This window comes from Podarcis pityusensis (assembly GCF_964106645.2).
Source record: "Podarcis pityusensis genome assembly, chromosome: 1".
Classification (NCBI taxonomy): Eukaryota; Metazoa; Chordata; class Lepidosauria; order Squamata; family Lacertidae; genus Podarcis; species Podarcis pityusensis.
In genome coordinates, this window is record NC_138028.1 from 72,183,842 (window position 1) to 72,196,928 (window position 13,087).

At 39.8% G+C, this 13,087-nt stretch overlaps 1 protein-coding gene across 14 annotated transcripts in view; it reads right to left on the bottom strand.

Annotated features, from left to right (window-relative positions):
* Window positions 1–13,087, bottom strand: part of SOX6 (SRY-box transcription factor 6) — a 466,488-nt gene that overhangs the window by 361,420 nt on the left and 91,981 nt on the right. For 13 of the 14 annotated variants that reach the window (XM_080975160.1, XM_080975165.1, XM_080975162.1 and 10 more), the window contains one exon: window positions 7,168–7,238. The exons of the other annotated variant lie outside the window; for it this stretch is intronic. The gene's annotated coding sequence lies outside the window, so the exon portion shown is untranslated. The remainder of the gene's footprint in view (window positions 1–7,167; window positions 7,239–13,087) is intronic. 14 annotated transcript variants of the gene reach the window in all.

Here is a 13,087-nt window from a genome sequence, read left to right on the forward strand (position 1 = left end):
TTCGGCAAAGAATCTACAGGCACAATTGTCATATCCCCAAGGGTATGACATATCCTCCAGTAAAATGGTATGTTGTGGCTGAATAATGGTATCCACTACCTCCAATATCCAGGCAACGTGGCAAATGCAAAAAAAGGATGCAAGAAACTTATAAACAATGGTTCTCATACATTCAAGCATCCAGTCAAAAGCACTGACAAGAAACCATCACAAAGCTCACCAAGACCAGGATGGTAGATTACAAAAGCCTATTAATGTAGCTTATTCTTTCATTATGGTAAAACACAACCTTAAGCAACTGAGGAGTCAATTTATATTTTTAATTTTGTTAACCAGAAATCCAGGAGGTTAAAAAGGTGGCCGCAGAACTCCCCGATACAAGGAAGGGGTGGTGCTGAAAAACTCACCTCACAAATTCTAGCCTCTATACCTACATAAGAGTTCAAAGCTTAGATGATCCTGCGCCTGCATATACTGGCATGCCTGACATTTAAAACTATGAAATACCAACCTATTTTGAAATTGTCCAAATCATTAGTTGTGGAATTTTCCTAGCACTTTATGAATACCGCTGTTAATTGAGCAATTAACTTGAAACTGCAGAATGTGCTGTGATGGCATGATATGATATAAGCCATGTAAAAGAAGAAGCAGCCAAGCAACTCAGTATGTTGAAAGATATTAATGAAGTGGCAAAATCTGCCAGAGAAAAAAATAATAATGGATGATTTCAACAACCCCGATATTAACTGGCTGAATGACACATCTGTACATGGTTTGGAGAAGCAGCTTACTGATACTATAAATGGCTTCTTTTTGGAACAATCTCACTCTAGAATATAGAGGGGGGGACTGGGTTTAACTTCTTCAATGGTAGCCAAGTACATCCATACTGTTAGGTACAGAGGACACAAAATTTTGCAATTAACTTAAATAGTGCCCTATCCAACAGTGAATATTGCACATAAGGCAAAGGCAGGTGGGAAGACAAACTGTACAAAATAGGATTACTCAGTTTAAGAGACTTGAAAAAGTTAAGAAGCCACTTTTGATGATATAGTATATGACTCTAGTAAAAGCATCAAAGATGCAGCAGGATTGTTCTGAAAATAGCTGGAAACATGACAAAAAGCAAGGAGATTTTTATCACCATTGCTAGCATGGTAAACAAGTGATGAGATTTTGGAAATAAATTGTAGCAGCAATAAACACAATTCTTAATGAGAAACAAGAACTAGATCCTATAAAACACAAACCTTCACACATTCCAAATTCAGCAGATTGGATTAACTCAGCTCCAGTGTTTAAAATACACTGCTTTCCCCTTAAATCTAAAAAATCATTTCAATTAAATTGGCTGATTACACACACACACACACACACACTTTTAACCTGGCACCTAAAAAAGAACACTGTAGGCGCCAGACGAATTTCCCTGGAGAGGGAATTCCAAAATCTGGGAAGCAATAATGAAAAAGTCCTCTCCCTTTTTGGCACCCCCTTCAGTTTTGCAACTCTTGAGAAAGGCCTCTGTGGAAGATCTGAATTCCCATGCAGGTTGATATGATAGAAGGCATCCTTAAGATATCCAAGTCAGGAATGCATTTTAGATAATAGATGGCCTATTTTATATGAGTGTGGCAGCTAGAATTGTTTACATAAAGTATTGGAAAACCAATTGGATGATTATAGAATATGTTGTAAAATTATGGGATATGGCCATTCTGAATAAAGTAAAGTAGATTCCCTAAAAGTAAATTGTGTGCACTTGTATCTTTATATAGCTACCCAAAGCACCATCCATGTTAAGTAATATGGGATTTGAAATGTATTTCAGGCTAACTTTGGAGTGGCAAGTCAACAAAATTTAGAAGAGAAAAACTATGAGCATCTGTATGTACCAGTGGGCTACATAAATAATTTATTTTTTTTGTTTCCTTAGTTTATTCTTGTAACATGTTTGTTACATCTTATTTGCATTATGTAATGATATAATGGCTATATATATATATATATTTATTATATTCTCCCATATCTTGTTTTAAGCTGAAAAAGTATTAAACATTAAAAATAAACTACGATTTTTGTTCTTTTTGTTATAAATAAAATTAGAGAAAATGTGTGTGTACAGCCAATGCAGCACTTCATCACTAAAAGAATAACTAATTATAACAAAATTACAAAGACAAGCAAAAGGAACTAAAAAGAGATGTAACAATTTACATAACCCTATTGTGTAAAAGAACCATCACATTATTTCATTTTCCCTAATTTTTTATTTAACCTACCACATATAAGATAAAGATTTACAGTCTGTTATTTTACCAAGAAACCATTTATAATTCAAAAGTCTACACCTACATTGGATGTACTTGATTTACCAAAAGCAATTTATTTGTTTTAAGAAATTCATAATGTAGGAAGAAAGGGATTGCCACTCACTGAAGACTGCTTGTCATTCCAAAATATTTTGAACTGTTTTCAGATTTGCACACATTCCATAGCCAACCCAAATGACCCAAATCAAATTAATTCAAACCTGCCATATTCCATAGTTTGGCATATAATTCTCTGAATCACAGTATCTTTGTTTGTTTTTCAAGCTCCCCCCCAAAAAAATTTAAAATTCCAATAGATTGGGGTGAAAGTGGGGATGACCAAAAAATACCATACAAGCTGAACTAGGGGAGGAGGCAAACCCTTGATGTAGTCTTACTGTAGGAACTACGTACAGCATAACAAAGAAATAGAGCAAGTTTCTCTAACTAACATATAAAGAAAACAAAACTGATTATAAAGGTCCACATGAAGCTGATCAAAACCTGGTAATGAAAGTAAAGAAACTGATAAACCACTCTTCTTTTAACTCCAGAAACAAAGCTTGCGTACATCTGAACGGGCAGGTTTCTGCACAATCTGCTACTGTGTATACATGGGGAATCTGTACAGTTAGGTGTTTTTACTGCACCTTTCAAACAAAGTATGCCAGAGTGGCTTCCACACAATAAAAAAATAAATTTAAGAATGCGGTAATCTACAATACAAATACAATATAAATATACTAGTATAACAAACAAAATTTAAACAGTTGGTCAAAGCAGAATAAAACTAGGGTTTAAAGTGGCCTACTCTGCTCACCAGCAAAAAGTTAATGTAGGCACCAGAAAAACCACAGGTGGGACACCACCATGGAGAAGGCTCTCTCCCCAGCCATTGCGTTATATTCCTACTTTGTCTTCTGCACGCTTTACTTCTGTATCCTGAGCCAGCATGCCCATTTCAGAAGAGCAATAGGGTGAAACAGGGAGCGCCAAGGCTTAAATAATAGCAACTTAGTAATACAACTTATTAAAACAGATTAAAAAAACAGTTGCAGCTGATCAAGTATGTTGCTCCCCACTGATGTTCATACCAAAAATAACTCGCTCCACCTTGACTTTCCTGTCTTCTTTACCTAAAATAGAAGGGCCACAATGCTCTTCGTTCATAAATAGAGTGCAGAGTGGCCTTTGGTAGGACTCATTACTACTGTTTCTTCTACCACCTGACATACCATATCTGTGAAGGTACACTGAGTCCTTTGACAGGTCATTCCCTTGGAGTTGAGGCCCTTTTAGCCATCCCCCTGGAGTAGTCGAAGCAGAAGCAGAAACAGAGGGACCTGCAAAAGAGCAGGATGCTTGGTGTGCTAATGTTAAGCATGGGGTGGCTAGGGGTTGCAGTCATGTCACGTTGCAAAGTGCCGGGCAGAGTCAGATCGAACAAAAAACAGGAGAGTAGTGTAAGACAAGAGGGTTCCACTGGACCTCTATGAGAAGCAGCTCATAAACTGTTCTATGCATGCAGGATTATGGCCTAAAGCAGCAACCCTGCGCAAAGGCTACTTAAATCCATTGGCATATGTGGAATTAATGTAGCCTGTGAGTAGAACTTTAGCTAAACATAACAACAGTTCTGGAATTTGCCTTCATGGTTTTAAATTTTTAAAGAGGGAACTCAGCAGCCTGTTTGAAATAGTCAGGTACTGTTGTAACATGGATTTAAATTTAAGTTGTTCTTTTTTTAAAAAAATTAAAAACCATCCTTTTCACCTGTTTTCACATTGCACGTACTTTACATGTTTCATTAAGAGCTGCATTTTCTTTCCAATCAGACACACAGATGTTTTTATAGTACTATCTTTATCAAACATTGTGCTAAGTGGGTAAAAGCTCTCTTTTACCTGCCGTAAACTTATATCGCCAGGCCTCTAAACAGCACAGTTATTTATAGTAGATCTCATCCATCCACTGAGCAGTTAACCTTTTACTGCACCATCTTGTATGATGAATGAATGGCTTGCGCTAAGTGATTTTGTTTTTATATCTGGAGATGAATCAATCCACCCTTGAAATATTGGGAGGGGTGTGTACACGCGCACACATACTTACATGCACACTCCAAAGAGAGAAAGGGGGAGAATTAGACAATCTACCATCTTGACCTGTTCAGTAAATTTCACTCAGTAAGATTACATTCAAAAGCTACCCTACAGAAAGTAGTATATAATTATTAAATTCATAAAATACCATCAAAAGCATGGGTAGGCAAACTAAGGCCCGGGGGCCGGATCCGGCCAAAGCGCCTTCTAAATCCAGCCCGTGGACAGTCCAGGAATCAGCTTGTTTTTACATGAGTAGAATGTGTCCTTTTACTTAGAATGCATCTCATGGCCGACTCTGGGGTTGTGGCACTCATCATGCTTTATTGGCCAAGGGAGCTGGCATACAGCTTCCGGGTCATGTGGCCTAAGCCACTTCTGGCGAACCAGCAGCGCACGGAAACGCCGTTTATCTTCCTGCCAGAGCGGTACCTATTATCTACTTGCACTTCGACATGCTTTCGAACTGCTAGGTTGGCAGGAGCAGGGACCGAGCAACGGGAGCTCACCCCATCGTGGGAATTCGAACCACCGACCTTCTGATCGGCAAGTCCTAGGCTCTATGGTTTAACCAACAGCGCCACCCACGTCCCCATGAATGACAAAGCACAGCTTAAATACTAGAACTTCCATACTGTCTCATAGTACTTAAGACAATGCTTTCCAGTTAAGTGGATTTGCAACTGAATGTTTGAGCAATCAAGGAATGACAGATCAAGTAATGCAAAGCGTGTGTGAATCAGCCCAGAATCCATTGCAGACTTTTTCTAATAAATAATTCCTAAACAGTACCATAAACCCTTTCAATGACAGAGCAAGGATTATCAGCTGCATTGTCAGATTTGTTTCATGACCCTATCAATGTGTCTTAGGCCGCCATCCTAAAGCATACTTGGAGTGAAGCCCAACTGAATATGGGGGACTTACTTCCAAGTAGACACACACCAAATTCTGGTCTCAGCTGTTTTAAAGAAATTCACTTGGATAAAATCCTAAGTCAATTAGACTTTTGCTGTTAACTTTGCACAGACTAAATATCAGTCTTGTTTCATATAATGCTTCATTATTCGATATATGAACCACACAGCCTGCTCGCTGTAACCTGAAAGCTGTTTGCTTGATCACATATGTCTTCTCATTTGACCAAAACCAGAATGAAACCCGCAAGTAGAAAAATGCAGGGTTGATATTTCATAGGTCAACATTTCTACCTCAGTCAGCTTGCCTTTTTTGAGGGGTCAGTGTTCAGGACTCGTTTTTGTTTTTTGTTTTTTCATTCCAGGTTAAGCAAATATGATTAAACACACACACACGCACACACATACACACACAAACACAAACACACTCACGATTCTTTCAACTGAGAACAAATTCAATGTTTTACACCACAGGTTATTAATATAGGAACCTGTGCATTCATACTTCATGTGCTTCCAGACAGGTGGGTCTTGTATGTCATTTTTTGCAGCATTCACACAAGGTTGTTCGAATCAAAATGCTATCCCATATTCCACCCCTAATTTAATCTGGATTTACTCTTTTTTGGGGGGAGGGGAATTCCGATAAATTTAAAAGAAATACTCCAACCACCCAATTGCAGTATCTGGACAACCTGTTTTCCCGTCTGGAAGAACCCTTTGAAAATTCTAGTGTCCGTGTAAATGTTTTGCTCATTCACCCCCCACCATTACACAAACACCAATTATAAGAGAGAATGGAAATATTCACTACTGTATGTAGATCCATGTTTCAGAATGGATTCTGAATTCTACGTTCTAAATATGCTGCGCAGTCTGAATTCAATAAGGCTTACTCTCAAGGAAATGTTCAGAGGATTGCAGTCTTAATTATTCCATGTTGTGAACAGGGTAAGTAAAGAACATTCATGAGAAGGGTATCATCCGGCTGTAGGTAACCTGCGGCCCTTCAGACATTGTTGAACTTCAACCCTCATCAGTCAACGCGGACAATAAACCGGGACAATGGGAGTTGTAATCCAACAACATCTGGAGGGCCAAACATTCCCCCATCTCTGCTTTATGCAGAACGCAGGCATACCAATTTAAAAGTACCTCCATCAAACCCTAACTCTCTTATTTAGCTTGAGCACCTGGACTATTTTGCTCATCTAATTATTACATTGCTGCTAGGCAGCTGAGGCAGACAATGAGTCCTTACCTCTCAATGAGGCATCAGTATGTGATATAGGCTACCCTCAGCAAAAGGTGGAGCGGCACAGCATGCAGATCCTGAAGAGGAGTCAGTAGCCGAGTGCTTCCGTACGAGACACAGAAGGGCCCAATTTGAAGTTAATAGTCTGGTTGCAATGTAGCATGTGAAGAAAGCAGCAGTGGTTAGGCATGAAGATGCCATGGGGGGCAGGGAAAAAAGGTCTCCACAGCATGTTCCATGCATGGAGCAAGTATGATTGCACCCAAAATTGTAGGCTATTTATTTTAACCGTGTATGTGTGTTGTACACTAAAATCAACAGAAAATCAACATGTAACCTTTTAATATATATCTATAAATACACTGTGTTTTTTGTGATGGCACTCACTACTACCCCTTTCTTTTGCTGCCCATAGCAGCCATTTTGTGCTGAAAAACACAGCTGCTTAATCAAAATATGAACATCAACACCTCATTTCTATTTATTCTTTTACAAATAAAGCACATAAAGATTGGGGGGGGGGGGAGGAACTTCCTGTAAAGTACAAAGTAGTCATAAAACGTATCAGTACTTACAAATACACAAGAAAACCAGCCCAGGCACCCAAAAATCACTGGTAAGTTTCTTTTGAATTCATGAAACTGACCTAAAAGACACAAGAGGAAGAAAAGTGTAAGCAAAATGGCCATTTTTTGTATTCCTCTTAATTTAAGAGACATTTTGATTTGTTTATTGTAGGGGGGGAATCCTTTCCACCCATTTAAGATGAACGCTTTACACAGATGTGCTTTTCAGACTGTGAATACCAAGAGAAATACATATTTCATTGTTTTCCATTTCACATAGCAACCTTATCCATTGCTGGCATCTATAAACTGTCAGAAAGGCAAACATAAGACAAGACTGTAACACACACACACACACACACACCACTCAATTTGTTTTTTAAAAAAAGATAAATTGCTTTTTGTTATGCATGCCAACATACGTTAATAGAAAACATTTAGATGTGCTTTTTCAATGTTGAATGCAATGCAAATGACCAAAAAGTACAGAAATGCTGCTTTGAGATAGTGAATGCCTTTGGGACTGAATCCAAGTTCTTTGGTCTACATATCTTGTGGACTGGGCTGCAAGTTAGTCTAGTACAATGCAGTCAGTATTAGGCATTATTCAATTTAAGCCCCCGCCCCCTGCTTCCCTTCCTAAATGCCCGTCAGTACTGACTAGAAAGGTAACAGATGCAACTCCAAGCCACAGGCTTGCCTTATAACATTCTTTTGCTAGCACAATGAGTCACTTTATACCTCTAAATATCCCTGGTTTCCTCTCTCCAGAACCCCCGTGTGTTAGAAGGTAGTTCGGCAGGAGTTTATTTTTATTGTTTGGTCTGTATGCAGCTGTTTTAGTTCTCGAGAAAACAAAAGGCACTTTGTTGCAAAGCCCTTATTTTCTTTCCAGAACATGGGCATGGATACCAGTAACGCTGCCCTGAAAATAGACATGAATACAAAAGCACTAAGCTTGGATCGAAATCCTGTACTACTCCCACTGAATTGTTCACAACTGATAATTTTGAAAGATGGAACTGCAAGTAAAAAAATGCATTCGTTTCCAGGAGCCTGGTAAACCTCAGAATTGCAGTTGCAAAGGCTTCGTGCGCAAAAGCTTTCACAACTTCAAAATTATATTACTTTTGAAAGGCCCTTTTGTGGTCTTTCACCTGTCAATCTGACTCTGAGACACTACACATTGTGGAAATGTTTTAAAATACTTTTCCGCTTTTTTTATCAGGGGAAACATATGAAGCTTCCTTGTATTGAGTCAAACCTTTGGTCCATTTAGTCCAGTATTGTTAACACTGATTGGTAGCAACTCTCCAGGGTTCCAGGCAGGGAATCTTTCCTGGCTATTCCTGGAGGTGACAGGGAATGAACCAGGGGCTTCCTGTATGCAAAACAGATGCTCTACCACTGAGCTTCACCCCTTTCCCTAGTATTATATTACTGAAACATTGGAAGCAACTTCATCAAATAAGCAGAATATAGCAGTAGGGGAACCTGGGCCTTCAAGCTACTGCTGAACTACAACTCCCAGAAGCCCAGAGAGCAGTACCAATGGCCAGGGGTGGTGGGAATTGGGTAGCCAACAACATCTGGAAGGGCCATAATACCCCATCCCTGTTAGAGATGCTGAAATCATGAGACAGATTATAAGGCAGCAGTTGGCTGATCTGTTACCTCACGTAGAAGCTTTATCTCAGAGTTAGAAGGGACCCTGAGAATTATCTAGTCCAACTCCCTGCAAAGCAGGAATATGCAGCTGTCTCTTACGGGGATTGAACTTGCAACCTTGACATTGTCAGCACCATGCTATAATCAACTGAGCTACCCATCTTTTGAGTTCATTTATCTAAGAATCTATGGTATACGTATCATTGAAATACACTAATAAATGGAAACATCAGCCACTAAGGCTTGCTTAAATGAGAATTCATGGCGGGTGGCTAATAGAGACCAGACATACCTCACCTGTTTGATTGGGGGCTGGGCAGAATAGTTTGATAGCTAGTGGTTAGGAGTTTTTGCAGCTGGCTGGCAAATAACTATCTTGGGGAGGGGATGTACCATAAATTTTTTGCATGTTTTGAAGCAACCTGATACTGCTCTGAAACCTAAAGCCATTTCGGCCTGGCTGCTTCCCTGCTCCCATATATACAGTCCCCATGCGTTAAAAAAACATATACAAACATGTCATAAGTTTCTGTAATTTCTCCACGTTAACTAAATCCTCAAAATAGGGATGGAAAACCACTTTGCAACCTGAGGGCCAGTAGGTTTTTTCCGGCTGTACACAACAGTATGCACTATTGCCATCTTTTGGGAACAAAGGAGGAGGGAGAGATCTCAGAGCATCACACCTCCTTCCCTAATCTGGGCAAACGCTTCCTGGGCTTGGGGAAGGAGCTGCAAGCCTGTGTCCCAGCAGGATGTTGGATGGTATGACCCTGTGGGGAAAATAGGCCTGCATAGTCAGATACTGAGAGTACAGGAAAAGGTATGGCATTGCAGCATTTAATTACCATGCATCCTGTAATAACTATATACCAAGATCTTAATGAAGTGCCGGTAAAACATGTAATCGCATTACATGTACCATATTTTTCCGTGTATAACACGCCCCCTGGTATAAGATGCTCCCTATTTTGGGGGACTCAAAATTAAGAAAATGGGGGGAGATTGTCCCCATGTAGAAGACTATCCCCCCCTTTTAACATTATTTTTAAGTAAAAAAAAAACCCTAGTCTTATACATTGTTTTTCCCTGTCCCAGGGAAATTTTGCACCCAGGGCAACTGCCCAGAGTACCAGCACCTTTTTTGTTCTAGAAACAAAGCACTGCTAAGGGCAACCTGGGGGTTGAACACTGAACATTTAAAACATCTCAAACTCAAAAGCTAAACTGGTAATTTATGAGGTATCTGCCAGTTTGAAACTTTAGAATTCATTTCTAAATAATCAGGTATCATGTGCCCCTCCATACCTGTATCCTAACTTACCCCAAAATACACAATTATCTAGCATGTGAAGATTTTCCCCTTTCTTAATGTGAACTATTGACTGCACTCAAATTGCAGGAGCAACCAATGAAGTGGGATGGTGCCATGGAGGATACTGAATTGTTCGCACTTGAATGGATGGGGTATAGGCAGAGGAAAGTGGTGGCAAGGTTGAGCCTGAATGGGCACACTAGCAGGAGTGCCAAATAGGGCTCCACTGGTGTGTCCACACAACTCTGAACGCCCCACTCTCCTGCACCTGCCCTGATAATCAGCAGCAATGTGGGTTTGTGGAGTGTGCTTCTGCTGTAACACCACATTGGTTGCTCTAACTAAAATATAATCCCAAACAATAGCTTGGCACTGTTTGAATGAGCTATTCCCTCCTCGCTCTTCCTTCACTCTTCACAATCAAATGTGACAAACTGTGGTCTGAGCATAACATAGCATAGTACGTTTGCATACAGCAGCAAACTGTGGCTTGTCAAGAAACTCAAAGTGCTTTAGGAAACTGCAGTAGGAGAAGGGGGGAAGAATCATGTGACCCTGACATTTGCCATTGCTTTCTTACATTTGAATGCAGCGGCTTCGTACTTCAGCACCCTCATACATTTCAGCCAATCCCCACCATACAAAACGTCTACTTCTAGGTGCATCATCTCTGCTACAGTAAGAATTGGCATTCCCGCCTCCCCTTCCAATCCTGCTTTTAGAGCTACATGTGACACAAATTCAACAAATGTAACTTTTCTGGGAACTGATATAAGTAATGAGTCAAGGTATTACCTTCTTAATTTCTGAGCTGCTATTAAAGGCACGGGAGCAAGCCCCTCCCAAAAGAGGTAGCAACCCTAGCTATAACCCAATGTAGAATCAACAAATCTCATTTGCTATTATCAATGCGATGCTATTATATATGTCTGCAACCAGCTCTGAATCTCATTATCAGATGATTTATGCCATTACTGTGCTTTGGAGACACCAATTAAACAAGGACAGCAGTTCGTAAGGTCACAGCTAATTAATCCGAAAAAGTATAAATACACTTTAATGCACAGCACCTCATGTAGTGAATTTAGGAACAAAGCATCAACACTATATAATGGGTTACACAATTAAGCATGAAGGTTAAATACACAGAGAGAGAGAGACTCAACACAGTCTCTATGCTCCGCTAAATGTATTTTTATTGTAGACTTCCTCTTTCTTTCTTTTTTAAGAGGAGGAGGCCAGCAAAAGAACAGCACTGGAAAGATTTGCATCTGAAAGTCTTGATGCTTAGGGCAAAAATATGCGTAAGTGAGAAGACAGAAAAGGACTACCCATGTCCAGTGATCCTGAGCTAATTAAGGCCTCCCGTTGTTCAGATAACACCTCAGAACTGGGAATCAGCTGCAGGCTGCACTATTATAAAGGCCGTCAGGCAGGGGGTGGGGACCAAAAGGTAAAGCTCAATCTACTCAACTCAGCTTCATTTGAGCAAGGCCACTGTTTTAGAGACCCACTTCTTTGACAAATATTTGCCAAACCAGGCTTTCACATACATACTTTACATTCCCCTCTTCGACACTCTATTCCGATACTCCTCAATATCCCCTCTCCTCACTGGCATGTCCCCAACTTGTCCATATAACATATATGGTTACCTCTCTGTGGTGATCTTGCAGTGGTGTGAGGCAAATGGTTTTTCCTTTGCAGCATGGCAAGCAGTGCTACCAAATTAAATCCAAGCCAAATGAGGCTTGATGTCACTGCTTGTCAACTGCTAGGTGATGGCGCCAATCCTGCTTTCTGCAGGAATCAGCTGTGTGACCAAGTTCCACATGGCTGCCGTGCTCTCACCACAGATCAGCTTATTCATAGTGACAATAAGCCTCCCTTGGCAATGTACAATCAGGAGCACATTTTAAGGCTCCCAGTTGTGCACTGGCAGACATGTCTCTACCTGTCCCACACCTGACATCACATGTGCAGAAAATGCTTATTTAAGAAAAATCTGCACAAAAATTAGTAATCAAATGTGTGTTTTTCAACATGTGCTCTTACGAAATATGCATTTTTCAACATATTTTCTCTCAAGATATGCATTCTTTTATTTTAAAAGATATTCATTTTGAAATGTATTTTGATGCTTTCTTGGCCAAATACTGCACCACAAATGTCAGAAATGTGCAAAATTGGAATGATAACTATTTTTTGATCCACACATTTAGCTTGAGATGAGTGCATTTGGTCAGTTTGTACTGGAATACAGAAATATCAAATTCCTCAAGCATTGCTGATATTAAAAAATAAATAAATGCAAAAGGTGGTGATCTGTCACTTTGGCTCCTCTTCCTGATTGTCTCATGCTAAAGTATACATCTCATTAAGCAGAAAGAAACCGATTAGCTTGAGAAGAACACTTCCTAATCATTCCCTCACCTCTTCCCCTTCAAAATCAGGGCCTCTTTCATTCCTCTGTTTCCTTTTTCTTAAATATAATGCATTTGTGATTCTATTGGGCTGTTTTTCCTCATAGGACTACAACTATGATCCAGTCTCAAGATTCTCACTCCCCCTCCTCTCTTTTTCAGCACATTTCAAAGGTTTCAGAGTGCACATTTGTACAAATCCATTGTTAATCAAGGGATTTTTTTAAAAAAACAACTGTGTCCCTCAATGCTGGCAGTCTTATACCAACAATATGCATTTGACTCTCATGCCTGGTAATTTGCCAAGTTGCCAACCTTATGAGTTATCAAAGGACTCAACCTTTGAGGGCATTTTTGTAACAAGTGGTTCTCAAAAACACAAAATTCAGATAAGGAGTTCCACAAAGCACTCCCTCCCCAAGACCCTGCCAAACAACATCCTCTGCCAATTTTACTAGCAGTTTACTTCTCTAAATATTTTATTATGCTGTTCACTAGAGAAACTAATATGGACCATTATTGG